The following is a 15,961-nucleotide window of genomic DNA, read 5'->3' as shown; positions in this document are numbered from 1 at the left end:
CACTATTTATAAGAAGAACATCTTCCCCACTGTCCACCACCATGACGTCCTTTATACTGTCCACCACAGAATCAGCTCACCACTGTCCACCACAGGGACGTCTTTCCCACTGTCCTCCAAAGAGAGATCCTCCTCGTTCACCACAGGGACATACTTCCCACAGTCTTCCTAAGAAACGTCCTCCCCACTGTCCTCGCAACTGTGCAGCACAGGGACATGCTAACCACTGTCCACGCCAGGGATATCCTCCCCTCTGTGCACCAAAGGTACAGTCTCCTGTGCAAAACAGGGACATCTTTATTGTTGTGCACCACAGGAACATCCTCCTGTGCACACTAGGGATGTCCTCAACACTGTCCACCCAAGAGATGTCCTACAAGCATTCCACTATGGGGACATACTTCCCACAGTCCAACAAAGAGAAGTTCTCCTGTGCACCACAGAAACATCCTCACCACTATCAACCACAAGGACTTCGTACCCACTGTTTATGATAGCGACATCTTAACCATTGTCCACAACAGAAACGTACTCTCCACTGTCCACCATGAGGATGTCCTCCCCTCTGTCCACCACAGGGATGTCCTTCTCACTGTCCACCAAAAGGATGACCTACCCACTGTCCACCACAGGGAGGTCCTCCCCACTGTCCACCACAGGGACATCCTCCCCACTGTCCACCACAGGGACGTCCTCCACACTGTGTACCACAGGGGCATTCTTCTGTGTACAGCAGGGACATCCTCACCACTGTGGAACTATGGGATGTCCTTTCCTCTGTCCACAACAGGGACATCCTTCCCACTGTCCACCACACTAAGGTCCTCCCCAATGTCCACCACAGGGATGTCATTTTTACTGTCCACCACAGAAACATCCTCTTCACTGTCCAAAAGAGGGAAGTCCTTTCCACTGTCCACCACAGGGATGTCCTAACCACTTTCTACCACAGGGAGGTACTACACGCAGTCCACCACAGGGACATCTTTTAGACTGTTCACCACAGGGACATTCTCCCCACTGTGGACCACAGGGACATCCTTTTTGCTGTCCACAACAGGGACGTCCTTCCCCCTGTCCACCACAGGGATGTCATTTTACTGTCGACCACAGAAATGTCCTACTCACTGTCCACCACAACGACGTCCTTCCCACTGTCCACCACAGAAAGGTCCTACACACTGTCCACCAGAGGGATGTCCTACCCACTGTCTACCACAAGGTGGTACATCCCACAGTCCACCAGAGAGATGTCCTTCCCACTGTCCACTACAGGGACATATTTCCTACTGTCCACCAAAGGCACGTCCTACCCACTATCCAACAAATGTCCTCCCCACTATTCACAACAAGGAATTCCTTCCCAATGTCCACCACAGATAGGTCCTTCCCACTGTCCACAACAGAAACTTCCGGCCCACTCTCCACCACAGGAACATCCTTCCCACTGTCCACCACAGGGATGTCCTCCCGACTATCTACCACAGGGACATCCTCCTGTGTTCCACAAAAATACCTTACCACTGTCCACCACAGAGTCATTCTCACCAATGTCCAGCACAGTGATGTCCTTTCCTCTGTTCACCACAGGGACATCCTCCCCACAGTGCATCACAGGGACATCCTTCTGGGTACAACAGGGCCTCGTCACCACTGTGGACCACAGGGACATGATTTCCACTGTCCACAACAAGGACATTTTTCTTAATAACACAGGGACGTCCTTCCCACTGTCCACCACAGAAACATCCTCCCTATTGTTCACCACAGGTATGTATTTTCCACTGTCCACCACAGGGACGTCCTCCCCAATGTCCACCCCAGAGAGGTCTCCCAGCTGTCCACCACAGGGATTTCCTTCCCATTGTTTACCACAGAGTGGTCTCCTCCACTGTCCACCAAGAGGATGTCCTTCCCACTGTCAACCAAAGGGACATCCTTCCCAATGTCCACCAAAAAACGATCTACACACTGTACACCATAGGGATATCCTCCCCACTGTCCACCAAAGGGATGTCTTTTCCACTGTCCACAAGAGGGATGTTCACCCAAATGTAGTCCACAAGGAAATAGTCCCCTCTGTGCACCACAGGTACAGTCTCCTGTGCAAAACAGGGACATTTTTACTGTTGTGCACCACAGTAACATCCTCCTGTGCACACCAGGGATGTCCTCAACACTGTCCACCCAAGAGATGTCCTACAAACACTCCACTATGGGAACATACTTCCCACAGTCCAACAAAGAGAAGTTCTCCTGTGCACCACAGAAACGTCCTCACCACTGTCGACCACAGGGACATCGTACCCACTGTTTATGATAGCGACATCTTAACCATTGTCCACAAAAGAAACATACTCTCCACTGTCCACCATGAGGATGTCCTCCCCTCTGTCCACCACAGGGACATCTTTCTTACTGTCCACCAAAAGGACGACCTACCCACTGTCCACCAGAGGGAGGTCCTCTCCACTGTCCAACACAGTGACTTCCTCCCCATTGTCCACCACAGGAAGGTCCTCTCCACTGTTGACCACAAGGATGTCATTTTTACTGTCCACCACAGGTACATCTTTCCCACTGTCCTCCAAAGAGAGATCCTCCTCACTCTCCACCACAGGGACATCCTTCCCACTGTCTACCATAGAAACGTCCTCCCCCATGTCCAAAAAAATGAAATCCTCCCCACTGTCCACCACAGGCATATCCTACACACTGTCTACCACAGGGAGTCCTCCACACTGTCCACCACAGAAACAAATTATCCACTGTCCACAACAGGGACGTCCTTCCCACAGTCCACCACAGGGACGTCCTTCCAATTGTCCACCACAGGAACATCCTACCCACTGTCCACCACAGAAACGTCCTCCACACTGTGTACTACAGGGGCATCTTTCTGTGTACAACAGGGATGTTCTCACCACTGTGGACCAAAGGGATATTTTTTCCATTGTCCACAACAGGGACGTCCTTCCCACTGTCCACCAGAGTAAGGTCCTCCCTGTCCACCACAGGGATGACATTTTTATTGTCCACCAAAGAAACGTCCTACGCACTGTCCACCACAGTGACGTCCTAACCACTGTCCACCACAGAAAAGTCATGCACATTGTCCACCAGAGTGATGTACCCACTGTCCACAACAGGAAGGTCCTCTCCCAGTCCACCAGAATGACATCCTTTTCACTGTCCACCACAGGAACACATTTCCTACTGTCCACCAAAGAGACGTGCTACCATGGTCTAACAAATAAATGTCCTTCCCCTTGTTCATAACAGGGATGTCCTCCCCACATCCACCACAGGGAATTCCATCCCAATATCCACCACAGAGAGGTTCTTCCCACTGTCCACCACATAAACATCCTCTCAAGTGTCCACCACAGGGACATTCTTCCCACTGTCCAACACAGGGACAACCTCCAGTAAACCACAAGAACGCCCTTACCACTGTCCATCACAAAGTTTTTTTTCGCCAATGTCCAGCACAGTGATGTCCTTCCCATTGTTTGCCACAGAGTCATCCTCCCCACTGTGCACCACAGGGACATCCTCTTGTGCACTACAGGGACATCCTCACCACTGTCCACCACATGCACATCCTTTCCACTCTCCACCACAGGGACATCTTCCCTACTGTCCACCACAGAATTGTCCTCCCCACTGTCCACCAAGGGACATCCTTACAACTATCCACCACAGGGTCATCCTCACCAATGTCTACCACAGGGATGTCCTTCCTACTGTTCACCACAGGGATATCCTCCCCACCGTGCAGAACAGGGACATTCTCCTGTGTAAAACAGGAATGTCCTCACCACTGTGGACAACAGGGACATCCTTTCCACTGTCCACAACAGGGACGTCATTCCCACTGTCCACCACAGTGATGTCCTTTTCACTGTCCAACACAGAAACATCCTTGCTACTGTTCATCACAAGGATGTCCTTCCTACTATCCACTCCAGAGAGGTCCTCCTCACTGTCCACCACAGGGACAACCTACCCACTGTCCACCTCAGGGGGTCCTATCCACTGTCCACCACCCATGAGGATGTCTTCCCCGTATCCACCAAAAAGACATCCTTCCCATTGTCTACAAAAGGGACAATCTACACACTGTACACCACAGGAACATCCTCCCCACTGTCCACCACAGGGACTTCCTCCCCAGTGTCCACCAGAGGAAGGTCTTCCCCACTGTCCACCACAGGGACGTCCTTTCCACTGTCCACTAAAAGGACATACTTCCCACTGTCCACAAGAGAGAAGTTCAACTTTTCCCCATAGGGACATCCTCCCCAATGTGCACCACAGGTACATCCTCCTGTGCAATACAGGGACATCCTTACTACTGTGCACTACAGAAACATCCTCCGGTGCACACCAGGGATGTCCTCACCACTGTCCACCCAAGAGATGTCCTAAGCACTTGCCACTACTGGGACATACTTAACATGGTCCACCAAAGGAAAGTTCTCCTGTGCACCACAGAAAGGTCCTCACCACTCTCCACCAAAGAAACAATCTACCCACTGTCCACTACAGGGACATCCTTTCCACTCTCCACCAAAGAAACAATCTACCCACTGTCCACCACAGAGATGTCCTTCCCACAGTCCACAACAGGAATGTTCTCCCCACTGTCCACCACAGGCATGTCCTTCCTACTGTCCACCACAGGGAGGTCCTCTCCACTGTCCACCACAGTGACGTTCTTCCCACTATCCACCCCAGAGACGTCCTTCCCACTGTCCATGACAGGGAGTGTCCTTCTAACTGTCCTCAACATGGACATCCTCCCCACTGTCTACCACAGGGATGTCCTCCACACTGTCCACAACAGGAACGTCCTACCCACTGTCCACCAAAGTGATGTCATTTCCACTGTCCACCACAGGCTCGTCCTTCAAACTGTCCACCAAATGGACATCCTCCCCACTGTCCACTACAGGAACATCCAACTTTCCACCATGGGGACATCCTCCCCACTGTCTACCACAGGGATGTTCTCCCAACTGTCTACAACAGACGTCCATCACACTGTCCACCACACTGATATCCTCCCCACTGTCCAACAGAGAGGTCCTCCCAACTGTCCTCAACAGGAACATCTTCCCCACTCACCACCAAAAGGATGTCTTTTCCACTGTCCACCACAGGGTGGTAAACCCCAGTGTCCACCACAGAAACATCCTTCCCACTGTCCACCATAGGGACCTTCTTTCCACCGTCTACCACAGAAACATTCTTTCCATTGTCCACCAAAGGGACACTTTCTTCACTGTCCACCACAGAGAAGTCCTCCCCGCTGTCCACCACAGGTATGTCCTTCAAAGTGTCCACCACAGAAACATCCTTTCCACTGTCCACCAAATGGACATCTACCTCACTGTCCACCACAGGGACGTCCTTCACACTGTCCACAACCGGGACATCCTCCCCACTGTCCACCACAGGGACAACCTTCTCATTGTCCACCACAGAGAGGTTCAGCCCGCTGTCCACTACACGGACGTTTTTCTACAGCCCACCACATGGACATTCTCTAAAATTTCCACCAGAGTTACATCCTTTTCACTGTCTACCACAGGGATGTCCTTTTCACAGTCCACCACAGGGACATCCTCTCCACTGTCCACCACAGTGACATCCTCCCCACTGCCCAACACAGGGACTTCCTTCTAGCTGCCCAACACAAGGACATCCTCCCCACTATTCACCATAGGTACATTCTTCTCACCATCCACCACAGAGATGTCTACCCCACTGGCCAACACAGGGATGTTTTCCCCACTGTCCACCACAGGGATATCCTCCTGTGTACCAGAAGGACGTCTTACCACTGTCCACCACAGGGTCATCCTCCCCAATATCTAGCATTGTGATGTCATTCCTACTGTTCACTAGAGAGACATCCTCCCCACTGTGCACCACAGGGACAATGTCCAGTGTACAACAGGGATAACTTCACAACTGTGCACCACAGTGACATCCTCCAGTGCACAACAGATACGTCCTTCACACTGTCCACCACAGAGAAGTCCTGTCTGCTATCCACCACAAAAATGCCCTTCCTACTGTCCACCACAGGAAGGTCCTACCAAATGTCAACCACAGGGAGGTCCTCCCCACTGTCCACAACAGGGACTTCTTTCCCACTGTCCACCACAGTGATGTCCTTCCAACTGTCAACCACAGGGTCATTGTTCCCACTATCTAACAAAGGGATGTCCTTCCCACTTTCCACCACAGGGACGTCCGCCAAAATGTTGACCACAGAAACATCCTCCCCACTGTCCTCCACAGGGCCATCCTTGCCACTGTCCACAACAGGGACATTCTAACCACTGTCCACCACAGTGACTTCATTCTAAATGTCCACCACAGTGAGGTCCTCTCCACAGTCCACCACAGGAACATCCTCCATGCTGTCCACTACAGGGACGTCCTTCCCACTTTCCACTACAGGGACGTCCTCATTACTGTGGACCAAAGGGACATACTTTCCACTGTCCACCACAGGGACCTCCTCCCAACTGTCCACCACAGGGACATCCTTCACACTGTCTACCAGAGTGAGGTCCTCCCAAGTATACACCACAGGGACATCTTCCTCAATGACCACCAAAGTTATGTCCTCCCCACTGTCCCCCACAGAAATGTCCTTTTCACTGTAAACCACAGTGAGTCCCCCACACAGTCCACCACAGGGACGTCTTTGTCACTGTCCACAACAGGGATGTCCTTTCCAAAGTCCACCCCAGGGACACCCTCCTGTGTACCACAATTACATCCTTCCCACAGTCCACCACAGGGTCATCCTCATCAATGTCCAGCACAGTGACGTCCTTCCCACTGTTCAACACAGGGACATCCTCACCACTGTGCACCACAGGGACATCCTCCTATGCACAACAGAAACATTCTTTCCCCTGTCCACCACAGGGACATCCTCCCCAGTGTCCAATTGAGAGGTCCTCCTCGCAGTCACCATAGAGACCTCCTTCCCACTGTCCACCACAGGGAGGTCCTCTCCACTGTCCACCACAGGGACATCCTCTGAACTGTCCACCACAGGGACATCCTTTCAACTGTCCACCACAGGGACGTCCTTTATACTGTCCACCACAGAAACATCCTCATCACAGTCCTCAACAGGGACATCTGTCCCACTATCCTCCACAAAGATATCCTCCCCACAGTCCACCACAGAAACGTCCTCCCCACTGTCCAAAACAGGCATGTCCTCCCCACTGTCCACCACAGGAACTTCCTACCCACTATTTACCACAGGGAGGTCCTCCCTACTCTCCACCATGGGTATGTCCTCCCCACTGTCCACCACAGGGACGTCTTCCTCACTGTCCACCACAGGGACATCCTCCCCATTGTCCAACACAGGAAGGTCCTATCCATTGTTTACCACAGGGACATCATTTTTACTGTCCACCACAAGGATGTTTTTCCCACTGTCCACCACAGGGACCTCCGCCCCACTGTCAACCTCAGGGACGTCCTCCCTTCTGCCCTCCAAAGAGACATCCTTTCCATTGTCCACCAAAGGGTTGTCCTCCCAACTGTCCACCACAGGCACATCTCCCACTGTCCAGCATACTGACATCCTTTCCACTGTCTACAAAAGGGACATCCTCCCCACTGTCCACCACAGGGATGTCCTACTGTGTACCACAGGATGTCCTTACCACTGTCCACCACAGGGTGATCCTGACTAATGTCTAGCACAGTGATGTCCTTCCCACTGTTCACCACAGTGTTATCCTAAACAGTGTGCACCACAGGGACATCCTCCTGTGTACAACAGAATTGTCCTAGACACTGTGTACCACAGAGACATCCTTCTGTGCACAACAGGGACATCCTCACCACTCTGCACCACAGGGACATCCTCCCCCTGTCCCCCAGAGAGAGGTTCTCCCCGCTTTCCACTAAGGAACATCTTTACCACTGTCCACCACAGGGTCATCCTCACCAATGCCCACAACAGGGAGGGCCTTCCTAATGTTCACCACAGGGAAATCCTTCCCACTGTCGACCAGAGGGAAGTCCTCTCCACTGTTCACCACAGGGATGTCCTACCCACTGACCACAAGAGAGAGGTCCTCCCCACTGTCCACAACAAAGATGTCCTTCCTACTGACCAGAAGAGGGAGGTCCTTTCCAATGTCACCACAGGGACATTCTCCCCACTGTCCACCAGAGGGATGTCATCCCCATTGTCTACCACAGGGATGTCCTCCCCACTGTCAACAACAGGGATGTCCTTCCGACTGACCACAACAGAAAGGTCCTCCCCAGAGTCCACCACAGGGACGTCCTTTCCACTGCCACCACAGGAACTTCCTCCCCAATCTCCAACACAGGGACTTCCCTCCCACTGTCAAACACACAAAAAAAATGTTTTTCCCACAGTCTAGCACAGGAACATTGTTCCCACCATCCACCAAAGAGACGTCCTTCCCTTGTTCACCATAGGGACGTCCTCCTGTGTACCATAAGAATGTAGTTACCACAGTCCACCACAGGGTGGTCCTAACCAATGTCCACCACAGGGACGTCCTTCCCACTGTGCACCACAGGGACATCCTCCTGTGCACAAAAGGGATGTCCTCACCTCTGTGCACAAGGACATCCTTCTCTGCACACCAGGGATGTCCTCACTACTGTCCACCACAGAGATGTCCTCCGTACTCTCCACGACAGGTACATCCTTCCCACTGTCCAACAAATGGACGTCCTCCCCACTGTCCACCACAGGGAGGTTCTCTCCACTGTACACAACAGGGATGCCCTCACCAATGTCCAGCACAGTGACATCCTTCCCACTGTTCATTACAGAGATATCCTCCCCAGTGTCCAACACAGAGAGGTCCTCCCCGCTGTACACCACAAGGACGTCCTTCTCACTGGACACCACAGGGAGGTTCTCTCCACTGTCCACCACAGGGACATCCTCCCCACTGTCTACAACAGAGACGTCCTTCCCACTGTCCACATCAGTGACAGCTGCCCTACTGTCCATCAAAGGAATGTCCTTCCTACTGTCCACCACAGAAAGTTCCTCTCCACTGTCCATCAGAGGAACATCCTCCCAACTTTCCACCACAGGGACACCCTTTATACTGTCCACCACAGAAACATACTCATCACTGTCCACCACAGAGTCATCCCTTCCACTGTGCACCACAGAGATGTCCTCCCCGCTGTCCACCACAGGGAAGTTCTTTCCACTGTCCACCAGAGGGAGGTCCTCCTCAATGTCTACCACAGGGACATTTTCCTGTGTACCACAAGGATGTCTTTACCACTCTCCACCACAGGATCGTCCTCACAAATGTCCAGCACTGTGACGTTCTTCCTAATGTTCACCATAGGAACATCCTCCCCTCTGTGCACCACAGGGACATACTCCTGTGCACATCTGAAACTTCTTCAACACTGTCCACCCCAGAGTCCTACAAACTCACCACAATAGTAACATCCTTCCCACTGTCCACCAAAGGGATGTTCTCCTGTGCACCACAGAAACATCCTCACCACTGTCAACGACAGGGATGTCTTCCCCACTGTTCACCACAGGAACGTCCTCCCCACTGTCCACCACAGAAAGGTCCTCTCCAATGTCCACCACAGGAACATCCTCACCAATGTCTGCCACAGGGATGTCCTTTCCACTGTCCACCAAAGAGACATTCTTCCCACTGTCCACCACAGGGACATCCTTCCAACTTTACACCACAGGGACATCCTCTCCACTGTCCACCACAAGGACATCCTTTCCACTGTCTACCAAAGTGATGTTCTTCCCAGTGTCCACCAACAGGGATGTTTTCCAAACTGTTTACCACAGAGACATCCTCCCCACTGTCCACCATAAGTACATTCTTCCCACTGTACACAACAGGGACATCCCTTTCAAAGTCCACCACAGGGACCTCCTTCCCACTGTCCCCAAAAGGGAGGTCCTCTACAATGTCCAACACAGGGACGTCTGCCTCACTGTCCATGACAGAAAGTTTCTCTCCACTGTCTACCCCAGGAACATCCTACCCACTCTCCACCACAGAGAGGATCTCCCCACTATCCACCACAGGAACATTTTTTTCCACTGTCTACCACATAAACGTTCTCCCCTCTGACCACAACAGAGACGTCCTTCCCACTCTCCACCACAGAGACATCCTCCCCACTGTCCACCACTGGGTTGTCATTTACACTGTCCACCAAAGCAACATCCTTCCCACTGTCCACCACAGGGACATTCTCCCAAATGTTCACCACAGAGACCTCCTTCCTACTTTCCACCAAAGGGACGTCCTCCCCACTGTCCACCACAGTGAGGTCCTCCGAACAGTCCACCACAAGGATGTCCTTTACAATGTCCACCACAGGGACATCCTCCCCAGTTTCCAGAACAGGGACATCCCTCCCACTGTCCACCACAGAGATGTTTTCCCCACAGTCTTCCACAGGTCCATTCTTCCCACCATCCACCAAAGAGATGTCCACCCCACTGGCCACAACAGGTATATTTTCCTCACTGTCCCTCACAGAGACTGTGTACCACAAGTGTGTCCTTACCACTGTGCACCACAGGGTCATCCTCACCAATGTCCACCACAGGAACATGCTTCCCTCTGTGCACAACGTGGGGATCCTCTCCAAAGTCCACCCCAGAGATGTCCTCCACACTCTCCACGACAGGGACATGCTTCCCACTGTCCACCAAAGGGACATTCTCTTGTGCACTACAGAAACCTCCTCACCACTGTCCACAACAGTGTTGTCCTTACCAATGTCCAGCACAGTGGCTTCCTTTCCACTGTTCACCAAAGGGACATCCTTCCCACTGTGCACCACAGGCACATTCTTCTGTGCACAACAGGGATATCCTTACCACTGTGTACCACAGGGACATCCTCCTGTGCACAACAGGGACATCCACACCACTGTGCAACACAGAGACATCTTTTTCACTGTCTGCAACAAGGACATCCTCCCTACTGCCCATCACAGAGAGGTCCTCCCAGCAGTCCACCACAGAAATATCCTTCCCACTATCGACCACAGGGATATCCTCCGCACTGTCCACCACAGGGACGTCCTTTTCACTGTCCACATCAGTGATGTCCTCGACACTGTGCACCAAAGGGACATCTTTCCCACTGTCTAAAACAGGGAGGTCCTCTCCACTGTCCAACACAGGGACATCCTCCTCATGTCCACCACAGGGACATCCTTTTTACTGTCCACCACAGGAAGGTCCTCTCCACTGTCCACCACAGGGACGTCCTTTTTACTGTCCACCACAGAAACTTCTCATCAGTGTCCACCACAGGGCCATCTTTCTCACTCTCCTCAACAGAGATCCTCTACACTCTCCACCACAGAAACGTCCTCCACACTGTCCACAACAGGGACGTCCTCCCCTCTGTCCACCACAGGGGCGTCCTTCCCACAGTTCACCACATAGTGTTCCTACCCACTGTCAACCACAGGGAGGTCTTCCCCACAGTACACCAATGGAACATCCTCCCCACTGTTCACCACAAGGACGTCCTTCCCACTGTCCACCATAGGGACTTTTTCCCACTGTCCACCAAAGTGACTTCTTTCCCTCTGTTTACCAAAGCGACGTCCTTCCAACTGTCCACCACAGGGACCTGCTCTCCATGTCAGCCACAGTGACATCCTCCCCACGGTCCACCACAGGGACGCCCTTCCCACTGTCCACCAAAAGTATGTCCACTGAACTGTCCACTACATGGACATCCTCCCCACTGTCCACCACAGGTACGTCCCTCCCACTGTCCACAACAGTGACATCCTAACCACTGTCCACCACAGTGATGTTCTTCCAACTGTCCAGCACAGTGAGGTCCTCTCCACTGTCCACCACAGGGACTTCCTTTCCACTCTCCACCACATGAAGGTCTTCTCCACTGTTTACCACAGAGATGTCCTTTGCACTGTCCACCACGGAAACATCCTTATCACTGTCCACAACAGGGATTTTTTTCCTATTGTCTACCACAGGGAGGTCCTCCCCACTGTCCACAACGGGACGTCCTTTCTACTGTCCACCAAAATGACGTCCTTCCCACAGTAAACCACAGGAATGTTTGCCAACTGTCCACCACAGGGACGTACTTTCCACTGTCCAAAACAGGGACATCCTTTTTACTGTTCACCACAAGGACATCCTCCCCACTGTGCACCACAGGGACATACTTCTGTGCACACCAGGGACGTCCTCACCACTGTGGACCAAAGGGACATCCTTTACCCTGTCCACAACAGGGACGTCTTTCCCACTGTCCTCCACAGAGAGTTCCTCCCCACTGTCCTCCACAGGGATGTCTTTTCCACTGTCCACCAAAGAAACGTCCTTCCCACTGTCAACCACAGAGACGTCCTCAAAGTGTCCACCACAGGGACTTCCTCTCCACAGTACAGTACAAGAAACTCCTCCCCACTGTCCACCACAGAAATGTCCTCCCTAGTTTTCACCACAGTGACGTCCTCCCCACAGTGATGTCCTTCCCACTGTCCACCACTGGGCCATCCTCCCAACACTCCACCACAGGGACATCCTCTTCACTGTCAACCACAGGGACATCCTTCCCACTGTCCACAACAGCAACATCATTCCCACTGTTCACTGCAGGGATGTCCTCCCTATAGTCCACGACATTGACGCTCTAACCACTGCCCACTACTGGGATTTCCTTACCACTGTCCACCTCAGAAAGGTCCTCTCCACTGTCGACCACAGGAACGTCCTTTCTACTGTCTACCACAGGGACATCCTCCCCACACTCCACCACAGGGAGGTCCTCCCCAACTTCCAAAACAGTAACATCCTCCCCACTGTCCACCACAGTGACATCCTTTCCACTGTCCAACAAAGGGACGTCCTTCCCACTGTCCACCACAGGGAAGCCCTTCCCACTGTCCACCAAGGTGACTTCCTTCCCACTGTCCACCACAGGGACATCCTTCCCACTGTTCACCACAGGGATATCCTCCCCACTGTACACTAGAGGGAGTTCCCTTCCACTGTCCACCACAGGGTCGTCCTCACTGATATCCATCATAGTGACGTCCATCTCACTGTTCACCACAGGGACATCCTCCCCACTGTGACCCACAGGGATATCCTTTCCACTGTCCACAAAAGGGACGTCCTCCCCACTGTCCAACACAGGGAAGTCCTTTCTGCAGTTCACCATAGAGACATCTTTCCAACTGTCCACCAAAGAGATGTACTTTCCATTGTCCACCACAGGGACCTCCTTCCCATTGTCCAACAAAGGGACATTTTCCTTTGTTGGACAATGGGAAAGCGACATCCACCAAAGTGTCTAACACAAGGACATCCTCCCCACTGTCCACCACAGGGACGTCGTTTCCACTGTCCACCAGAAGAAGTTCCCACTTCCCTGTGGTGGACAGTAGGGAGGACATCTCTGTGGTGGACATTTGGAAGGATGTCCCAGGGTGGACAGTGAGAAGGACGTCCCCATTGTGGACAGTAAGAAGGATGTCCGTGTGGTGGACAGTGGAAAGGATGTCTTTTTGGTGGACAATTTGGAGGACATGCCTATCATGGACAGTGGAAAGGAAGTCCCTGTGGTGTACAGTAGAGAGGACCTTCCTGTGGTGGACATTGGGAAGGATATAGCGGTGGTGGACAGTGGGGAGGTCGTCCCTCTTGCCGACAGTGGGAAGGATGTCCTTTTGGTGAACAATTTGGAAGACGTGACTGTGGTGGACAGTGGAAAGGTTGTCCCTTTGGTGGACAGTGGGAAGGACATCCCTGTGGTGGACAGTGCAAAGGACGTCCCTGTTGTGGACAGTGGGGAGAATGTCTCTCTTGTGGACAGTAGGAAGGACCCAGCCTGTCGTGGACAGTGCGAAGGACTTCTCTTTGGTGGACAGTGGGAAGGACGTCCTTGTGGTGGACAGTGCGAAGGACGTCCCTGTTGTGGACAGTGGGGAGCATGTCCCTATTGTGGACAGTTGGAAGGATCCAGCCTGTCATGGACAGTGTGAAGGACTTCTCTTTGGTGGAGAGTGGAAAGGACACAGCCTGTCGTGGACACTGGGAAGGACGTCCCTTTGGTGGACAGTGGGAATCACATCCTTGTGGTGGACAGTGTGGAGGACATCCTTGTGGTGGACAGTCCAGCACAGTGACGTCCTTCCCACTGTTCAACACAGGAACATCATCCACACTGTGCACCACAGGGACATCCTCCTGTGCACAACAGTGACGTCCTCACCACTGTGTACCACAGGGACATCCTTTTCACTGTCCACCACAAGGATGTCCTCCCCACTGTCCACCACAGTGACATCCTCCCTACTGTCCATTACAGGGATTTCCTCCCCACTGTCCACCACAGGGAAGTTCTCCACACTGTCTACCCCTGTGAAATCCTCCCCACTGTCCAGCACAGGGACATCCTCCACAATGTTCACCATAGGGACATCCTCCCCACTGTCCACCACAGAAATGTCCTCCTCATTGTCCACCACAAGGGCATCTTCCCCACTCACCACCACAAGGAATTCCTTTTCACTGTCTTAGACAAAGATGTCCTCTGCACTGTCCACAACAGGAACAATCTCCCTACTGTCCACTCCAACGAAATCCTCCCCACTGTCTACCACAGGGACATCCCCCACACTGTCCACCACAAGGGCATCTTCCCCACTCACCACCACAAGGAATTCCTTTTCACTGTCTTAGACAAAGATGTCCTCTGCACTGTCCACAACAGGAACAATCTCCCTACTGTCCACTCCAACGAAATCCTCCCCACTGTCTACCAAAAGGACATCCTCCCCACTGTCCACCAAAGTGACATCCTCCCTACTATCCACCACAGAAATGTCCTCCCCACTGTGCACCACAGGGCATCCTCCCCACTGACCTTTACAAGAAAGTCCTCCTCATTGTCCAAGACAAAGATGTCCAAGCAACTATTTAACACAGGGACATCCTCCCCTCTGTCCACCACAGGTACGTCCTCCCCACTCTCCAAAACACTGTTGTCCTTCTGTGCACCAGAGGGAGGTCCTCCCCACTGTTTACCACAGGGACAATCTCACCAGTGTCCACCACAGGGATGTCCTCCTTACTGTCCACCAAAGAGATGTCCTCTCCACTGTCCACCCAGGGGTATCCTTCCCAGTGTCCACCAGAGAATCATTCTCCCCACTGTTCACCACAGTGAAATCCTCCCCACTGTCCACCACAGTGATGTCCTCCCCACAGTCCACCACAAGGAAATCCTCTTCACTGTGCCCCAGAGGGATGTCCTCCCCACTGTCCACCACAGTGACATACTCTCCACTGTCCACATCAAAAACATCCTCCGCACTGTCCACCATATGTATGTCCTCCTAACTGTCAACCACAAGGTCATTTTCTCAACTGTCCACCAAAGGGGACTCCTCTCCAGTGACCTCCACAGGGATATTCTCACCACTGTCCAAACAGAAACACACTCCCCACTCTTCACCACAGGGCATCCTTTCCACTGACCACCACAAAGAAGTCCTCCTCGCTCTTCATGACAAAGATGTCCTCCCAACTGTCCAACACAGGGAATTCCTTTCCACTGTCCACCATAGGGACATACTTTCCACTGTCTTCCCCAAATCATCCTCCCCACTGTCCACCATACCTATGTTCTCCTCACTGTCAACCACAAGGACGTCCTCCCCTCTTTCCACCAAAGGGGTATCCTCTCCACTTACCTCCACAGGGACATCCTCATCACTGTCTACTAAAGGGGTGTTCTTTCCACTGACCTTTACAGGGACATCCTCCCCACTGTCCACCACAGGGATTTCCTCCCCCATGTCCACCAAAGCGACATCCTCCTGTGCACAACAAGGATGTCCTCTCCACTGTCCACCACAGAGA

Source organism: Arvicanthis niloticus, chromosome 3 (assembly GCF_011762505.2).
Source record: "Arvicanthis niloticus isolate mArvNil1 chromosome 3, mArvNil1.pat.X, whole genome shotgun sequence".
Lineage (NCBI taxonomy): Eukaryota > Metazoa > Chordata > Mammalia > Rodentia > Muridae > Arvicanthis > Arvicanthis niloticus.
Note: the sequence above shows the minus strand (reverse complement) of the source record.